Source organism: Ovis aries, chromosome X (genome assembly GCF_016772045.2).
Source record: "Ovis aries strain OAR_USU_Benz2616 breed Rambouillet chromosome X, ARS-UI_Ramb_v3.0, whole genome shotgun sequence".
Taxonomy (NCBI): Eukaryota; Metazoa; Chordata; class Mammalia; order Artiodactyla; family Bovidae; genus Ovis; species Ovis aries.
Window position 1 is genome coordinate 34813912 of NC_056080.1, and position 17855 is coordinate 34831766.

The 17855-nt window shown below is 39.6% G+C and overlaps 1 pseudogene; it reads right to left on the minus strand.

Annotated features, from left to right (window-relative positions):
• Nucleotides 1–16704: 16704 nt before the first annotated feature.
• On the minus strand, nt 16705–17558 carry LOC101121149 (pre-mRNA-splicing factor SPF27-like; annotated as a pseudogene).
• Between the last annotated feature and the right edge of the window lie 297 nt (nt 17559–17855).

The window sequence follows — 17855 nt, forward strand, 5'->3', positions numbered from 1 at the left end:
GTAGGCAGATTCTTTACCATCTGAGCTATAAGGGAAGCCCATGAACTAGTTAGATAAATGTTTGAAAATAAGCATGGTTAGAATACTCAAAGGTGTGAGGACCTAACATTTATAAAAAGAACAAGAAAACACTAAACACAAAGTTACATGCATAAAATAAGATGGGTATAGAAAGGAATTCAGTTGAAATATGGAAACAAAAATATAAAAAATAGAAATAAAATTAATAGATAAGATAAACTCTAAACAGAACACCACTGAAAAGATTAATCCTGACTGATAGCACTTAACTCTTCACCTACCACATAGTAAAAAAATAAGAGATAAAATACATGCAAGAGCAGTTAATATTCCCACAAGATCTATTGAGTTCTTTTACACTTAAACTTCACTGATGTCTTTGAAAACATGTCCTAGCATATAGACAATACAGGAACTGGCATGAAAAGAATATTTGATATTCACTGAGAATTTTCTGACACTGAAGAGAGACAAAAGTATTCAAATTATCAGTGCACTTTGAGTAGCAAGCAGAATAGTAACAATAAAATAATAATAACATAATGGATCCATAGAGAGGTACATAATAGAGCAGTTTCAAGAAATGAAGAATAAAAGAAAAAATGTAAAAGCTAGAATAAAGAAAAATCAGTTTATCTAAATAGTAAAGGCAACTTGAGAGTATATTTCTCATTAACAGCAAGAGAGGACAGAAAAAAATGGAAAAATAGTTTCAAAGTGCTGAGAGGAAAAATAATTATGAACCCAGAGTTCTACATCCAACAAAATGTAATTCAAAAGTAAGGGCAAAATGAAGATCTTTTTAGAAATAGAAAGACTGAATGATGTTGCCACAAGCAAACCTTTATAACATTGACTTTGGTTAGAAGGAACACCTAAATAAATGCCATTTTTGTCTTACTGCAAATAAATTTCAGTAAGGTACTTACAGGAGATTAGATAGGTCTCAAAACTTTCCCCTAGGCTCCTTGTAATGCCCTATTAACTCTTTTCTTCCCAGGAGGAGAGAGGGTAGGGAGAATATTCCACATTGTCCAGTCTGTTCAGGATCTATGCCTTGCTCTGGTGGGCTTAGTGGGGACAGGGCCCCTGACTGGAGTACCCTTACCTCAGGAGCAGGATCTAGATATTTCTCATACATTTCTTCTCAGTTTACAACACTGCTGCTTCTCTTTGCTCAGTGCTGTTTCACTGTCTGTTTTTCAGGGTGGTATTCACACCCCTTTTCTCTTTTTAAGTATTTTGTACTAATATGTGAACCTTAAAGTCACCGGGAGAACTTGTTAAAATTTAATAGATTTTTTAATCTAGCCCCAAGTATACTGACTCAGGATAGAAAGAATGAACTGCATTTTTAACAGTCAACTCAGATAATTCTGATGCATACTAGAGATTAAGAACCACCACTTTAAAACACTGGTTATGTACTAAGTATTATCATGTATAATTTTGGTTTTGACTCATAACAATTTACCAATAAGTCACAAAATTTATATCAGAATCAAAGCCATGTTCTCAGATCCACCTGCTAACTGGCTGTTTCAATATAAATGTCCCATATTTACCCATCTTCTGTCCAGTTTTTTTCATGTAGTCACTGAGCTTAGAATGTGAATTACCTTAAGCTCCCTTATTCCCGCTTAACATTTGTTCCCATGTTTTTTGTCAGTCCCCAACCCATCTATCCTGAGCTCCAACCATTGCTTTACTGGTTCCTAGACATGCCAGTCTTGAGAGTTTACCGTCTGTTCTGCACATGCTGCTGCTGCTGCTAAGTCGCTTCAATCATGTCTGACTCTGTGTGACCCCATAGACGGAAGCCCACCAGGCTCCCCCGTCCCCGGGATTCTCCAGGCAAGAACACTGGAGTGGGTTGCCATTTCCTTCTCCAATGCATGAAAGTGAAAAGTAAAAGTGAAGTCGCTCAGTCATATCCTACTCTTAGCGACCCCATGGACCACAGCCCACCAGGCTCCTCCATCCATGGGATTTTCCAGGCAAGAGTACTGGAGTGGGGTGCCATTGCCTTCTCCGCTGTTCTGCACATAGAAGACTCCAAATCCAATAATATTCTTTTTAAAAATGATGTTTTCCTTGAAGTCTTTTCTCATTCCCCAGTCAGGTCCCCACCTCTGTGTTTCTACCCCAAGGTCTCAATCACAGCACTTTCCATATGATATGGAAACTACCTGCTTATCCCTGTCTTCCATACAAGTCAGGGAGCACTTGCAGAAAAGGTCTGATCAGGGCTCTTTTTTTTTAATTTTAATTTTCTATATGTTTTAATATCTCAAGGTTCTGTAAAAACCCTAGCTTGGAGCAGTACTTAATATTTGTTTTGTTTTTAAAATGGATTCTGTAATCTTGCTCATAGGTATGAGCAAGTTGATAGATACTTGACCAAAGTTCTAGTCAAGGCGATGATTTTTTCAGTAGTCATGTATTGGATGTGAGAGTTGGACTATAAAGAAAGCTGAGCACCGAAGAATTGATGCTTTTGAACTGTGGTGTTAGAGAAGACTCTTGAGAGTCCCTTAGGCTACAAGGAGATCCAACCAGTCAGTCCTGAATATTCACTGGAAGGACTGATGCGGAAGTTGAAACTCCAATACTTTGGCCACCTGATGTGAAGAACTGACTCATTTAAAAAGATGCTGATGCTGTGAAAGATTGAAGGTGGGAGGAGAAGGAGACAACAGAGGATGAGATGGTTGGATGGCATCACCGACTCAACAGACATGAGTTTGAGTAAACTCCGGCAGTTGGTGATGGGCAGAGAGGCCTGGTGTGCTACCATCCATGGGGTTGCAAAGAGTCAGACATGACTGAGCAGGTGAACTGAACTGAACTAAACTGACCAAAGTTCATATAACTTACGGTCAAAGTCTAAATTAGCATATGTATTTTTTTAAAGGATAGTGTAAGTTTCATGTGGAACTTTCCGATTCCCAGAAAATTCTTATCTTCTTTTCTGCAGGAAATTCACATACCCAGGTCTCCTGCATTGCAGGCAGACGCTTTAACCTCTGGGCCACCAGGGAAGCCCAATGAACAAATTAGTGACCCTCAAATAAGAAACTCTAGGTAAAACCTTTTATTGCCTTTGAAGATTCCCTTTTTTATTATGAAGCTACAAACATCAACACAGTACAGTGTGTTCCTTTTCCTCTACAGATCAGGAAGGAGTTTGTGGATCAGGGTAGACCTTTTCCTGTTTACTCCCCCTACTCCCCATGTAGCTGCTCTAGTCTCTGAATTGATTTGATGTCCTTTGATTTTAAGAGCCATTGATATTCACAAGCATTGGACAAATAGTGAGAAGTATACAAAGCAACAGTTTTCTGTTCCTGAATCATTTCCTAACACCAGTGGATACTTAAAATAAAACAAAAGACTGGTCATGCTTGAAAACTCTTTTAAGGTTTTACTGATTGCATGTTGCTCTGTAGTTTATCATGGGAACTAGGACCATAGCTATATAAAGAGAGACTTTATATAGCTTGTCACTTTCCATATATTGGTCATATTCACAATTCTTCTTTATAAAAAATGTATTCACATTCTTCTTTATAAAGAATGTTTCTATAGGACATTTTAAAAAGTAAAACTGCCAAAAGAACATGGAAAATTCCTAATCTAGTTCAAGTCCCTTACAGTATTAATAGTGAATAGTGAAGTCGCTCAGTTGTGTCTGACTCTTTGTGACCCCATAGACAGTAGGGGATTTTCCAGGCAAGAACACTGAAGTGGATTGCCATTTCCTTCTCCACAGGATCTTCCTGACCCAGGGATCGAACCCGGGTCTCCCGCATTGTAGGCAAATGCTTTAGCATCTGAGCCACCAAGGAAGGCCAACAGTATTAAAATAATCCACAAATGATGGATGAGCAAAGAGCATTTAACACTATGACCTCGACTCTTTATGTCTTCTTGACACCTGAGGATTAGGATATTTCTTGCTATCTGGCCACACTAAGGACAATTTCAGATAAATATGAAATTTCTAAACTAGGCAAACTATGAAGCCCAAATATCCTAAAACAAATAAAGACTGAGAGTTATTTGCTATATGGTTCTGATAATGAATGACTTCCCTGGTGGCTCAGACGGTAAAGCATCTGCCTACGATGCAGGAGACCCAGGTTCGATTCCTGGGTCGGTAGATCCCCTGGAGAAAGAAATGGCAACCCACTCCAGTACTCTCACCTGGAAAATCCCATGGACGGAGGAGCCTGGTGGGCTACAGTCCATGGGGTCGCAAGAGTTGGACACAACTGAGCGACTTCCCTTCCCTAATAATGAAAGGGCTTCGGGAGATCATTTGCAAAATTATTAAGTAGAATGACTTGTACTTCAGGTGCCTGCCATGGAGAGATGAATCCAGAATCATCTTCCAAGTCTCAGAGAAGTTCTCACATTTTTAAGACTGTGGTATTGATTTACTTCTCTCACTTACTGCCAGATGCTACTTACATTGACATTGGCCAAATCTCCCCACATCAGTCATCTCAATGGACTTTTCTGGGACTCACAAATGACCCTTGCATGTTACCTAAAAACAGCAAAGAGGTAAAACATACAAAATATTTATATATAGTATATTGAATATATAGCAACAGTGTGTAACTGTTTATTCATCTTCTTCGTGAATACCTTGAAAATCCTATGTACCCAAACCACTTTTACAATATAGACATCACAGCCAATTAACCTATCCTAATAGCCCATGTTCTCCTCAATGCAACATGACTGAAAATTGATTGATCCTCTCGTGTCTATGTAATAATCACTCCCTAGTGTATTCATGGAAGGGTTCATTAGTGTACAATCAAAAATCAAAGACCACCACTGCTGACAAAACCAAGTAGAATTAACTGCTCCTCCTCCTCCAGGCCAGTGCCTCGAGAGCCAGGAAAAGTCACTCAAGAGGTAGGTTCACAAGGTCTCACCAAGTTAAAAGCAAGGCTGGAGATAGCATAGAAAGAGAAAGAATTTCCCAAATGAAGATTCTGAAAGTCATGGTTTGAATGACTAAGGAGAGGATGATAAAGTCTCTTTGGGATTGATGAGGGCACTGGTGTACATCGCAGAAGTGTGGGTCCAGGGAGGATACATTTAGATTAACAGAGATAATCGTTTTCCACTTGCAGGATGGACTGCAAGTTCATGGGCCAGGCCTTTGTTTCAGATGTCTCTGAGCACCAACACCATACCCTTTGAATCATGCTGGGCACGTTATGACTGTAAAAAAAAATTTTTTTTGAGTAAATGAATGTTTGCATACAGGTTATGCAGATGCCACAACTTTGTATCATCCTCAGAAATCTTTGCATCAATGAATGATCATTTACATGTTGAGCATAGCGCTATGTTTTTCCATGTCTACACTTTATCTCCAGGAGATTTTCTACTTTGCTATGGGTCTTTGCATGGTTTATAACCGATTCTTTGTCTTCAATTTATTTTCACACTCTGTTCTCCCTGGACACATATATAAATCCAGTACAAAAAGGCCTTTTAAATGAAAATGATGTCAAATACTGAGAGAATGTCTCCCAAGGGGATATCTTCTAGTCCACTGGATTAAGGCAGAATTTTGCTCTGGTTTTATCTGTCTCAATTCCCATCTTGTTTCTGTTTTTAGTCAAGAATGTTAAGCCTTCTTCATCTTTCTGTCACATGTTCCATATAGAAAACTAAATTAAATACCCACTATTAATCCTTTTCTCTCAGCAGTTTATCTGTTGAAGAGTCATTTAAGCAATCCAATAAATACTTTTAGGGTACAGGGCTATGTACAGGTCTGACTGATACTCTTTGACTTAATAAGCACGTTTGATACATCAGTAATTCTTAACTAGGTCTCTAATAATCATACCATCCCTGCACGTGATGAGGAATTAAGATGCCTCTCTCTTCTTAATGCATCATCTCTCCTCCTAAAGAAGCATGGATGTGTGGCGAGTAAACCATGGTGTGGCATAACGGAACATGGAAACTGGGGAGTGATGTCAGAAGGAGAAATAAAATCAACAGCCAGGTCTAATATCAAGGTATTACTTGGAAGAGGCTATGCAGAGAACAGAATAGGTGAGGCCTGACAGCAACAAAAGCATCAGAGAATCCCAACAAGAGGGGCTATTTGCCTTTCTTGCACATGTGAGTGTGGGAATGGCTGGGAGTTGGATGAAGGCAGTCATTCTCAGAGAATTGCTTGAAACCCTGAGGTGGAGCTGTGGACTCATCTCATATTGTGGTTGTAGCCCAACCGAGGAAAAGCGAGGGCACACAAAGAACCAAACTAGATAGAGCATTGTCCTGAGCTGTATTATGAGGGGTGCTTTTGATAAACATATTTAAATCCATGATAATGTCTTCGAAACTGCTTTTACTGGTCCCAGATGTATGGTAGAAAAAGCACTGAACTACTAACAGGGAGACAGATTCCAGTACTGCCTCTCCTACTCACTTAGGGCTTTTGTTGCAAATGTTAAATTCATGTCAAATAAAAAGACAGTCATTGGATGCTTATAAGGAACAGCAGTGGTTAATGTGGTGGATAAAAGATGGTTAAGTTCTTATCTTCTAAGGGCTCCGAAATAAAGTGAGGGAAACATTCAGATCCCCAAGTGATAATGAGGCATAGTGTGACAAGAACTACAATGGTATAAAGCACAGAGAGAAAGAACTCGGAAAGAAAAGAATTCAGATGGAAAACATCTGACATCTAAAAAAACTTTCTGCTGAAAGAAGAATTTGAGCAGAGTTTAGAAAGATGGAACATATGTTGCTGGGCTGGTATGAGACTGACGTGTACTTTAAGCAGCAGCAACTGCACCAGCTAAGGTACCTAAGCCCTGGTTTTAAGGCAGATGAGGGATCAAGTGTGAGATAAGACAGTGGATGAAATGAGGGGGGGGGGTGGATTTTGTTAAATGCTTTGGATTTCAAGCTGAGGAAGATAACCTACACTGTAAATGCTGAGAATTTCTGCGTAAGTTTGTGAATACGACCGATATAAAAAAGCAAAACAAAACTGTGAATGCATTGGAAAGTGACAAGCTACAGCAGCCTAGACATGCCATGATGTCTGACCAAGGCAGGTAAAGTGGCCCTAAGAAGAAAGAGATCATTACTCATGACACTAAAGAGGATGAACAAGATCTAGGGGGAAAAAAGAGAAAAAAGAACTTTTTGAACCAAGTGTGCAACTTTTAAATCACCTGTGGAGGGCTTGGTTCCAGCTCTAGTCTCATGTTCCATCTAGTTCCATCTCAGGCTGGCTTGAAGAAGAGACTGAGGGGCCGGCTTCCTGCTGGAGTACACTATACAGTCATCAGGAAGTCCATTTAATAATGCTCTCATATATTCTTACCTGCCTCTTTCTCCAACTCCCCATCCCTGAGTCATGGAAGTCCCACCTCAATCCCTGGGTGCTGCAGGAGTGAAATGGGTTTCTCCAGCAGTGTGCCACAGAGTGGGGGAAGCTGGGTACCCTCTCACCCCTCACCACTTCCTCCCCACCTCACCAGGAAAAGTCAAGGCAGGACAACTTCAATCATGCCAAGTCACCTTGGGAGAAGAGGCTGTGTTGTCAATGTAACTCTTAACTTGTCTAATGCGTCCAAACTCTTGCAGTGAAGTACTGGAATCTCTCTTGAGGAAACCAAGACTTCTACAAGGCTCTCTTGTAGTCCATAGCTCCAGATCTTTCCAGACCGCAGCCAAGAGAGGCTCAAGCAGGTTCAGGGCTCCTGCTGGTTCCAGTACCTGTGTCAAGGTCTGTCTGCCTATTACCCAACTGCATGGGTGAATGACACTCCCCTCCACTCTACTCCCCTATGATTCTGGATCTCACAACTCCCAAGAGGCCCTTTTGTTTATGGAGGGACATCCAGTTTTAGTTGTTAAAAGCGGGGAGAGGAACAACAAGTTTTATATCACCATGGATGCTGACATCACTCTACAGTTCCTATTTAAGATTTTTGCTGTGGCTTGACCTTGTGAAAGGATTTCAGTCTAAAACATATGGGAGATGAATCTACCTGCCAATGCAGGGAACATGGATTCAGTCCCTGTTCAGGAAGATTCCACATGCGGGGATGGGCAGTCGAGCTCAGGAGCCACAACTACTGAGCCCACACTGTAGAGCCCATGCTCCACACGAGAAGGCACCACAATGAGAAGCCTGCACGCTCCAACAAAGAGTAGCAACTAGAGAAAGCCCTCGTGCAGCCAAAAATAAAAAAAAAAAAAAATTAGAAGGGAAAATCCAAACCGGAGATCTCATACATGCACCCTCAGAAGAATGGACCTTAGCTGAGAGACTAGCTTCTTGAAAATACATGATTTACTGAAGGCAGACTTACCTCCTGACAGGTAAACCTCCGCCATGAATCTCTTGTCATCCTTAAGCCAATGAGCTTACAGCTTACTGAACTTCTTGTGTGGACTTCCCGCTTTGTGTGTTCCTTCCCCCCAGATATAGCCCACCCCAAACTCTCCACAGACTGGTTTGGAACTTGGAACATTGTGCCTTCTGGAATTGTGGTTCTTAGCTGTTCCCAAGTAAAGACAGGTTCAGGTAATTTGAGCTTGTCTCAGTTGTACCTCTTTATTTAGGTTGACAGTACCTTATATTCCCTTGAACAAGTAAATTTGTAAGCAGTGGTCATGTGATAAAATCAACCCTAAATATTCACTGGAAGGACTGATGCTGAAGCTCCAATATTTTGGCCACCTGATGTGAAGAACTGACTCATTAGAAAAGACCCTGATGCTGGGAAAGATTAATGGCAGGAGGAGAAGGGGACAACAGAGGATGAGATGGTTGGATGACATCACCGACTCAATGGACATGAATTTGAGCAAGCTCTGGGAGATGGTGAAGGACAGGGAAGCCTGGCGTGCTGCAGTCCATGGGGTCGCAAAGAGTTGGACATGACTGAGCAACTGAAAAACAACAACATGTGACGAAAGTAAAAGCAAATACAGTAAATCTCTGGATTTTTGTAGGAAATGCCAGAAAAAAAGGAACATTCTTTTTATGCATTAATCATGATTTTATTTTCAGTATTTTATGATGTTTTGATATTTTCAAAATCTTGCTGGCTGGAGAGTGACCACCCCCCGCTACAGTTAGCTGTTTCTTGGAGACAACAAAACTCTCTAGCCAGGAGCATATCTTTCATACACAACAACCCTGAGTCTATAGCTTCAAACACCTCCTTATCTGACTCCCATGTACAAGCCTGTATTTCCTCTGCCTCATCCTGGGGTCAGCTACAGATAGCTAGAGACCACCCTATAGCCCATATCCTGCCATAATTATTCAAACTAATCAATTCTAAAAAAATTTTCTCTGCTCTAGCTTAGAGTTTTCTTTTGTTCCTGTCTGCCACCCAATTAAAACCTGGAGCTTCCTTTGTGGCCCTGCCTGGCGTGTAGTGACTCCTGTCTAGGATCTGTGAGTATGATCAAATTTTTTTCTTTCAAGCATGGTTCTCATTTCCTTCTGTGGCCACACTCACTTTTCCATACCTTATCCAGCATTTGCATTCTTAGAATTCTTTACCCATCTACTTGAAGCTAAAAGGATGGAACAAGTGTAGTAAAATGCCCCATGAAGGAAGAAACTAGAGCTGCTAGGCAACCGTGTATAATCTTGAAATGGAGCTTACACAGAGCAAGAGATGAAAAGAGACTCGATCCAAATGATTTTGTTTTTATTCTAAATCTAACCATGGCTGAAGCTGCTTCTTGAGTTTTCAGTAAAATGAACTAAAAATCCACTTTGTTCTTTAATCCAGTCTGAGTTGCATTCTATTGGCAACTGCATCACAAGCAAATCCACCTGAGGGAGTGCCGAATGTAATGGATACTAAATTATTAAATTAGATGAGCTGAGGCCATTAGGAAGTGATATTTTGCTTTGATATTTGATAATTTTTTTAAATGTTAATGAGACAGTAGGTTAACATGTTACCTGTTTTGTTTGGCACTAAGACGATGCCAGCAGGGCTGCAGCATCTGACGTTTGGAATTAGAAATTCAGGATGCACCTTGGAAAACGTTGCCTAGGTTTTTTTTTTTTTTTTCTTAAATTCATTTATTTTTGGCTGTGCTGGTTCTTTGTTGCTGCATGCAGGCTTTCCCTAGTTGAGGCAAGTGGGGGCTACTCTCTAGCTGTGGTTCGTGGGCATCTCATTAGACAGAGGATGAGCTCCAGGGCATGCACGCTTAGTGGTTATGACACGAGGGCTTAGTTGCTCCACGGCATGTGGGATCTTCCTGGACCAGGATTGAACAGGTGTCCCCTGAATTGACAGGTGGATTCCTAACCACTGGACCACCAGGGAAGTCCCTGGGTTTTTTGTTTTTGCTTTTCTTAAATCAATTTCACATGGAATATACAATAAATAGTCAAGCTTTAAATATATATGCATATACATATCAGTGTAAAACTTTAGTTGTCAGCTGTTTGAGTCCAAGACTATTCTCCTGGATATAGCTCACCAAAAATTATGTGAACAAACTCTAGATGAACAGAAACAAAATCACTATCCGCTTCTCTGTTTCCAGTCTTTATTAATGGTACCAGCACTTTAAAACTAATCTGGCTCAGAAATGTAAACAGGTTGACTGACTGATACCTCATTATATTGCATCTAATGACCTATGAGATGAAAGCCCTATCTTTATTCAGGGTCTTTTTCTTACATTGATAATATCCTCATGTCATAGCCATATTAAAATTCCCTGATGTACAGTTGCTTTAATTGCTTTCTTGTTCAAACATCTTTTAATATCTCCCCACAGTCAATAACACCAAAAAAATCAAATATGTACACTATAGTATTCCAGTTGAACTTTTGTGTAAAATGACTGCATTTGAGCTGAATTGCCTCCACTATTCTTCCTTACATACACCTGAAGAGAATTATTCAGTTTGACAGAATCATCCCAGACTTTCCCTGCTTTTGTGTAAACTGTTGCTTCTGTCTCAAATGTGTCCCCTTTCATCAGTCTTTTATCATTCAATGTCTAATTCATGTTTTATCTCCTCTAGGAACCCTATTCCATTTCTATATCAACTCTTAATGTCAATTTGCACTTTTCCCAAAGTTGGTTGTCACATATTGATTTTGTAATTAATGTTATTTTGTATTTTATTCCCCCAACTATTACATGGATACCTATAGGATAAGAACTACAGGAGCTATGTCTTTAAATATGCTTCCCAACTCCAAGTTAATTCTTTAGAATTTTAGTGGGTTGTTTCCACAATATTTTATAGGCATATTAAAATCATATAGGCTCTTTACAATTTCATAAATGAGTTAGGACTGTAGCATACTCAGTTTAGTGTATGTGTTTATATGAATATGTGTATCATAAACTGATTCTGAATGTCAGTTCCAAAAGTGAAGCTACATATAGTGTTTTAAACAGTTGAAATATTACTACATGTATAATTAGTGAGTGTATAGTAAATGCAGTGTCAGAGAAAGTAAAATGACATAGAGCAAACTTCAAAATTAGAGTACTCAAAGGAGGCTTCATTGATGAAGTGGAATCAGTAGGCTTTGGATAGGCAGAGGGGAAACTGGAGAAAATGTCAGGGAAAGGCATGAGCAAAAGTATAAAGATGAAAATAAATGACGAGGGTGGTTTTGAAAAGGAATAGACAACAGAGACCAAGTGTGAAGGAGGAGGTATGGTAAATAATCTTGATGAATAGCATCAGGTTTTAGAGGTCTTTGAAAAATGGTAGATTTGGACTTGATGTGATAATAATTGGTTATGTTTGTAAAATAACTTCTAGTTTATAAGGCACAATAGATTTTTTCATTTAAACTTTAATTTGTGACAGGCATGCTGTATTATAGATGAGGAACTAGAACCAGAGCAGTTAAGAATCTGCTGAAAATCATGCAGCTAATAAAATGCAGGACACCTGACTTACTACTCAGTGTTCTTTTTGTGCCTGAGCCATTTGTTTCCTCTGCATTTTTAGGCAAAAGATAGGGAAAAAATGGTATTTTAGGAAATCTATTATGTCTATATTGTTGTTATTGTTCAGTCGCTGTGTCACGTCCAACTGTTTGCAACCCCATGGACTGCAGCATGCCAGGCTTGCTTCCCTGTCCTTCACTATCTCCTGGAATTTGCTCAAACTTGTGGGCATTGAGTCATTGATGCCATGCAACCATCTCACCCTCTGTCGCCCCCTTCTCCTCTTGCCCTCCATCTTTCCCAGCCTCAGGGTCTTTTCCATGCCTGTATTAGAGGTAACTGTGTTGGAAATATCCACTGTACAATAGAGAGTCTGAAGATGCTTTCTTTGTCTAAAAGAAAATAGAGATTAATGGAGCAGGAGAAAGACAGCAGAAGACAGTAGAAAAGAAAGAAACTGCGTGAATGAGATGTTCGTGTTGAGTATCCTTTGGAAACAAGAAACAGTTTCTTGTGATGGCTACCTCAATGATGATAGCAAAAAATGTGATATTCCTCTGCATATCACAGTCTGCATGTGTAGCTACATTTTCTTTCTAGAACAGTGATTAACATCAAAAGAATAAACCCTTCACTGTTAAGAAATCAGATATCAACACTTAGGAGAGGGAGGCATTACAGAAAATCGTTGTCAGATATCAGTGTGAAATCAGTGCAGCATTGGTAGAAGAAAATAAAGGAAAATATTCCTGAAAGGCTTATGAGACTTTTGCTAGGGTAGAATGTGTTTCTCTGTTTTGGGAAAGACAAATGAAATCTTCCATGAAACACTGAATCAAATGAGCAGATGAAATATGAGGAGAGGACAAAAGAGGGAGAGGGTACTTTGGGGAACACAGATGAGTCAAGTTTTGCCTGGCAATAATATTGCTAACAGTGATAATAAACAGAGTGTATCAGGGGACTGAAATGCCAGCCCAATATTGTCAGTCCCCACCAGAGTGTTATAAAATGGATTAACTAAATTAAACAAGCTTTGGGCTTAACAGCTGGCTCAGTGGTAAAGAATCCGCCTGCCAATGCAGGAGACAGGAAACTGGTTCGATCCCTGGTCTGGAAGATCCCTTGGAGAAGGAAATGGCAACCTACTCCAGTATTCTTGCCTGGAGAATCCCATGGACACGGGAGCCTGGTGGGTTACAGTCCGTGGGGCTGCAGAAGAGTCAGGCGTGACTAAGCAAGTGAGGAGCAGCAACAGTTTTTGTTTGTTTGTTTGTTTGTTTTTACTTGTTAATATTTTTAAAATTTGTAATTAAAATATATGTTTAAAGAATAAAATCAATGAGTATTAAAGTGATTATATGGAATAAGGAAATTAGAGGTGCTATTACAAGCCAATTTTTTAAGGAAGAAGGAACATAACAATAAGGGTACACTGTGTGTTGTTTTCAGGTCAATAATTTTATTTTCTAATTTCTTATTTAAAGGGCAGGAACTGCATAAAATACCAGTAGCTGAAATTTTCTGGGGCCATTTTCAAAAATTACAGCAATAATAAAGTCATTTCTGGTACATTTTGATTGATAGATATAAGAAGAGTTATTTGGAAAAATTGCCAGGTAATTTTGAGATCCTGTTCTTTAAAGCAGAAACCTTGACCTGAAATTCTATGAATTAACTACTTTACAGCTGCTATGCACCAAGTTACTATGTATTTAAAGCATATTGCAAAATCAGTTTCACTGAAAATCAATCCAATTTATCAATAGTTTTTCTCTATTGATTATTTTGACTGATAATGATTAGAAACAGTGTTAGTATGTGCTAGTATAAAGAAAGATAATATGCATTATTTGATACAAATACATCAAAAAACATCAATAACTATAATCTCTGAATGAGTTCATGTACTTTCCCCTCCCTCTGGTTCCTGCTGCTGCTGCTAAGTCACTTCAGTTCCTGAAGTGTATGCTATGATAATCAGTTACATGGTTATAGCTTTTTTATCCTTGATGCCAGTCACTGACAATTTTAAAAGGCAGATCCTAAAAAATGACGAATCACTGATCTGGGACCTGGGATTTTCATTGTCTCAAGATAAATAGTATATAATAGGGCTCCTAAAAATTTGTTATTTTGAGGAGTAATCTCTGATCCATCTTTCAGAAATCATTATTAGCATGTAAAGATAAATGGAGGATATAGCTTCTAACCTAATGTAAAGTTTTCTGATGGGAAACAATGAATACATTCAGAGTTACTGACATAAAACCAGTAGTAACTTATGTCTCAGCAGTATAGATGTGAAGTACATTGCTGCGTGCACTCAGATACCAAGTCAACGAATGATTTAGTGTCCCAGCTGCTGAAAATGCTGTGGAAGGAATGTCTTTGGCTATCTGTCCCTTAAGGAATTGCCTCAACTGCAGAGAACAAACGACCTCCTCTAAGGTTACACCCCTTTCCAGATTGATCTACATCAAATATGAAGTCAATATAAGGGTGTAAATTCCTGGCCATATCAGCCCTTCTCCAAATACTCTATAGGCATAGTCTAGCAGCAGAGATCCTCATGAGGTTGCTCAAAGTTGTCCTGGGGACCCAGTTGCAGCCTGAGTTCTTCCTCTATCCAATCCTGCTTCCGTCCCTTTCCTTACGCGTACCAAGTCTAAGAGTACTCCTTACTAACCTCCTGCGCGGTTAACACCATCTCAGTATCTGTTTTCCACAGGACTCAACTCACAGCAATTGTCATCAAAAAATAAGCCATATCTTCCTCAAGAGATAGCTAATTACCTTAATACATCAAGCACAAATTGAAATGCATTTTTCTTCTATGTATGAGAACAAATGTATATGATTAAAAGTTTAAACCCAGGGTTATTTTGAGAGTATAATTCACTGAAAGCTTTGAGATGAAAGAATAATCTGGCACTCTAGTTGATTCATAATTTGAGCAAATATTTGGATATGCTGAGCTATCATTTGCTGGAATGTATTTATTTTGTTATGTGTTGAGAACTGCTATCCTGATAGAGTTATAATAGTAATTGGTTTTATCCAGAAATCATAGCCTTAAAATCTCTTGTGTATTAGTTCTCTATTGCTGTGTAACAAATTACCATAATTTTACTAGCTTAACACAAAATACCTATCTTTTTTCCCAAAATACATATTGTCTCACAGCTTATGTAGGTTAGGGGTGCAAATATATTTTAACTGGGTCCTCTGCTCAGGATTTCACAAGACTGAAATTAAGATGCTATCTGGGATGCAATGTTATCTGGAAATGTGACTCAGGAGGAATCTATCTCCAAACTTATTCAGGCTATTGGCAAATTCACTTCTATGTGGTTGGAGGCCAGAGTCCCTATTTTCTTGCTGATCCTCAGCTGGGGACCATGCTCAGCCAATAGAGATCACCCTCAGGTCTTTTCCGTATGGGCATCTCCGCAGTCCGCTCCCAATATGGTATTTTCTTATTTAAAACCAGCAGAATAATCTCATTTTGAATCTCTCTTGTTCTGAATTCCTCTCTTGAAGGAAGACCTGGATCCTCTTTTAAATGGCTCTCTGATTAAGTCATGCTCAACCAGGATAACCTCACTTTTGATTAATTTAAAGACAGTTTACATCTGCAAAATTGCTTCACTTTTGTTATACCAAGTAACCTAATCAAGGAGAGAAATCTCATCATATTTATAAGTCCTGCACACACACTTGGGCTTCCCTGGTGGCTCAGACAGTAAAGAAGCTGCTTGAAATGCAGGAGACCTGGGTTTGATCCCTGGGTCAGGAGAAGGAAATGGCAACCCACTCTACTATTCTTGCCTGGAGAACTCCATGGACAGGGGACCCTGGCGGGCTGAAGTCCACAAGGTCACAAAGAGTTGGACACACTGACTGACTAACACACTCACACACACTCAAGTACAAGGGATTATAGAGAGCTTATGTTCCTAGTGGATGAGGGGGAATTTCAATTTCAGAGTCCATATTAGAATTCTGCCTACCACAAATTGGTTTTATGTTTGTAAACAGTATATCTTCTTGTTTCAACTCATGCTTTAAAGCGTTGCAAGATACTTGACATACATTTTATCTGGTCTGTGTGTGTGTGAATTATCCAAAATTAGAAGAAAAAGCTGTGTATTTATGTTTTGGGGGTGGGGTGATTAATGTCCTTTGAATAGGAGTCACAGGTCCACCTAAAGTTTATTTACAGAGTGAACTTTGACTCACTGTTTGCTGTTGATTAAGGTTCCCAGACATGATTATGTTACATATTATAGATTTTCTTTTGGTATGTGTTCAAATAATTGGTAGAAAAGATAACCCCCAAATTAGAGTTTATAGCCCTTTAAGTTAGTGACTGGAGAAGGCAATGGCACTCCACTCCAGTACTCTTGCCTGGAAAATGCTATGGACAGAGGAGCCTGGTAGGCTGCAGTCCATGGGGTCGCTAAGAGTCGGGCACGACTGAGTGACTTCACTTTCACCTTTCACTTTCATGCACTGGAGAAGGAAATGGCAACCCACTCCAGTGTTCTTGCCTGGAGAATCCCAGGGATGGGGGAGCCTGGTGGGCTGCTGTCTCTGGGGTCGCACAGAGTCGGACACGACTGAAGTGACTTAGCAGCAGTAGCAGCAGCAAGTTAGTGACTAATTGTGTATGTTTTTTTTTAAATTTTTTTTTATGTTTAAGTTTTTCATTTTGCTAAAATGTACAAATAGAATACAACTACCCACATTTTATGGTTTCTAAACATATAACCACTGATGGTTTCCAAAAGATGCTGATGTTCCTCATAGTTAGGATGCCTCATCTTCTGTGAAAGCCCAGCGTACCTTCCTCTCTACCCACCGAGCCAGTCTATTTCAGAAGTCTTGCCCTGTGTTTTCTTTGTTTGCCTCTCCGTGTTGCTGCTTCATTTGAAAGAGCTCATTTTCTAATTGTACAATAGTCCTTTCAATCTCACAATTCTTACTGACCAGGGATACCCAGGTTGACTCCATTTCTGTTCATTGAGATCCAGCTGTGAGTTGCATGTTCTTTCGTTGCCAGTTTAAGTCTTGAATATGTTTCCTTAACTTCTGAAGCTCTTTCTGTGCGTGCTCAATCATATGAACTAGATTTTCATTATACACTTTCCAGGCATTGCATCCATGCTGGGACATTATTAGTTCCAGATTCTCAATTCGAACTGCCTGATGCTCTAACTGCGCCATAGAATTGTTTACGCACTCTTGCCATGCAGTGATGTCATTTTTCTGACCAGAGGAAGGGGCTGGAAGTTCGTATCGTTTCATACTGAGCAATTCAGTTGGTTGTCGAGCAGCCAATCTTTCAAATTCATTTCTCATTATGTCTGTCTCAAAAGCAGAATAACCCGGGGCCATCAGGTAGTTTAGATAGTTCTTCGTAGGTGGGTATCTGCGAGTTTCCTCCTCCACCAATGCGGCAGCCGCTTCGCGAACACCAGGCGCTTCATAACCCTGATCGAAATACGGCAGCGCATCCACCACAACCTCCCCAGCCACCAAACCAGTGCCCGCCATCCTTAGGTTCACTGGAGTTTTCTAAGTCTCTAATTGTGTATGTTATATAGCAATATTATGTATCCCTTTATTATTCCTACATAGCTCCTCAATTTCTCTCTTAAATGAGTCTCAATTTTGTAGTGGTTTCCTCATTACTAAATTACTTAAATCTTTGACCTCTTATGTTTACCTGAAGATCATCAAAATTACAAGAATTATTTATATAACCCAGCTATTCACCTGATACTTGGATATTTTTTGGACTCTCTCTGCTAAAGTCAACCTAACTTTGAACATCATCAGTAGTGGGCATTTCTCCATTTCCTCATGCTTCCTTT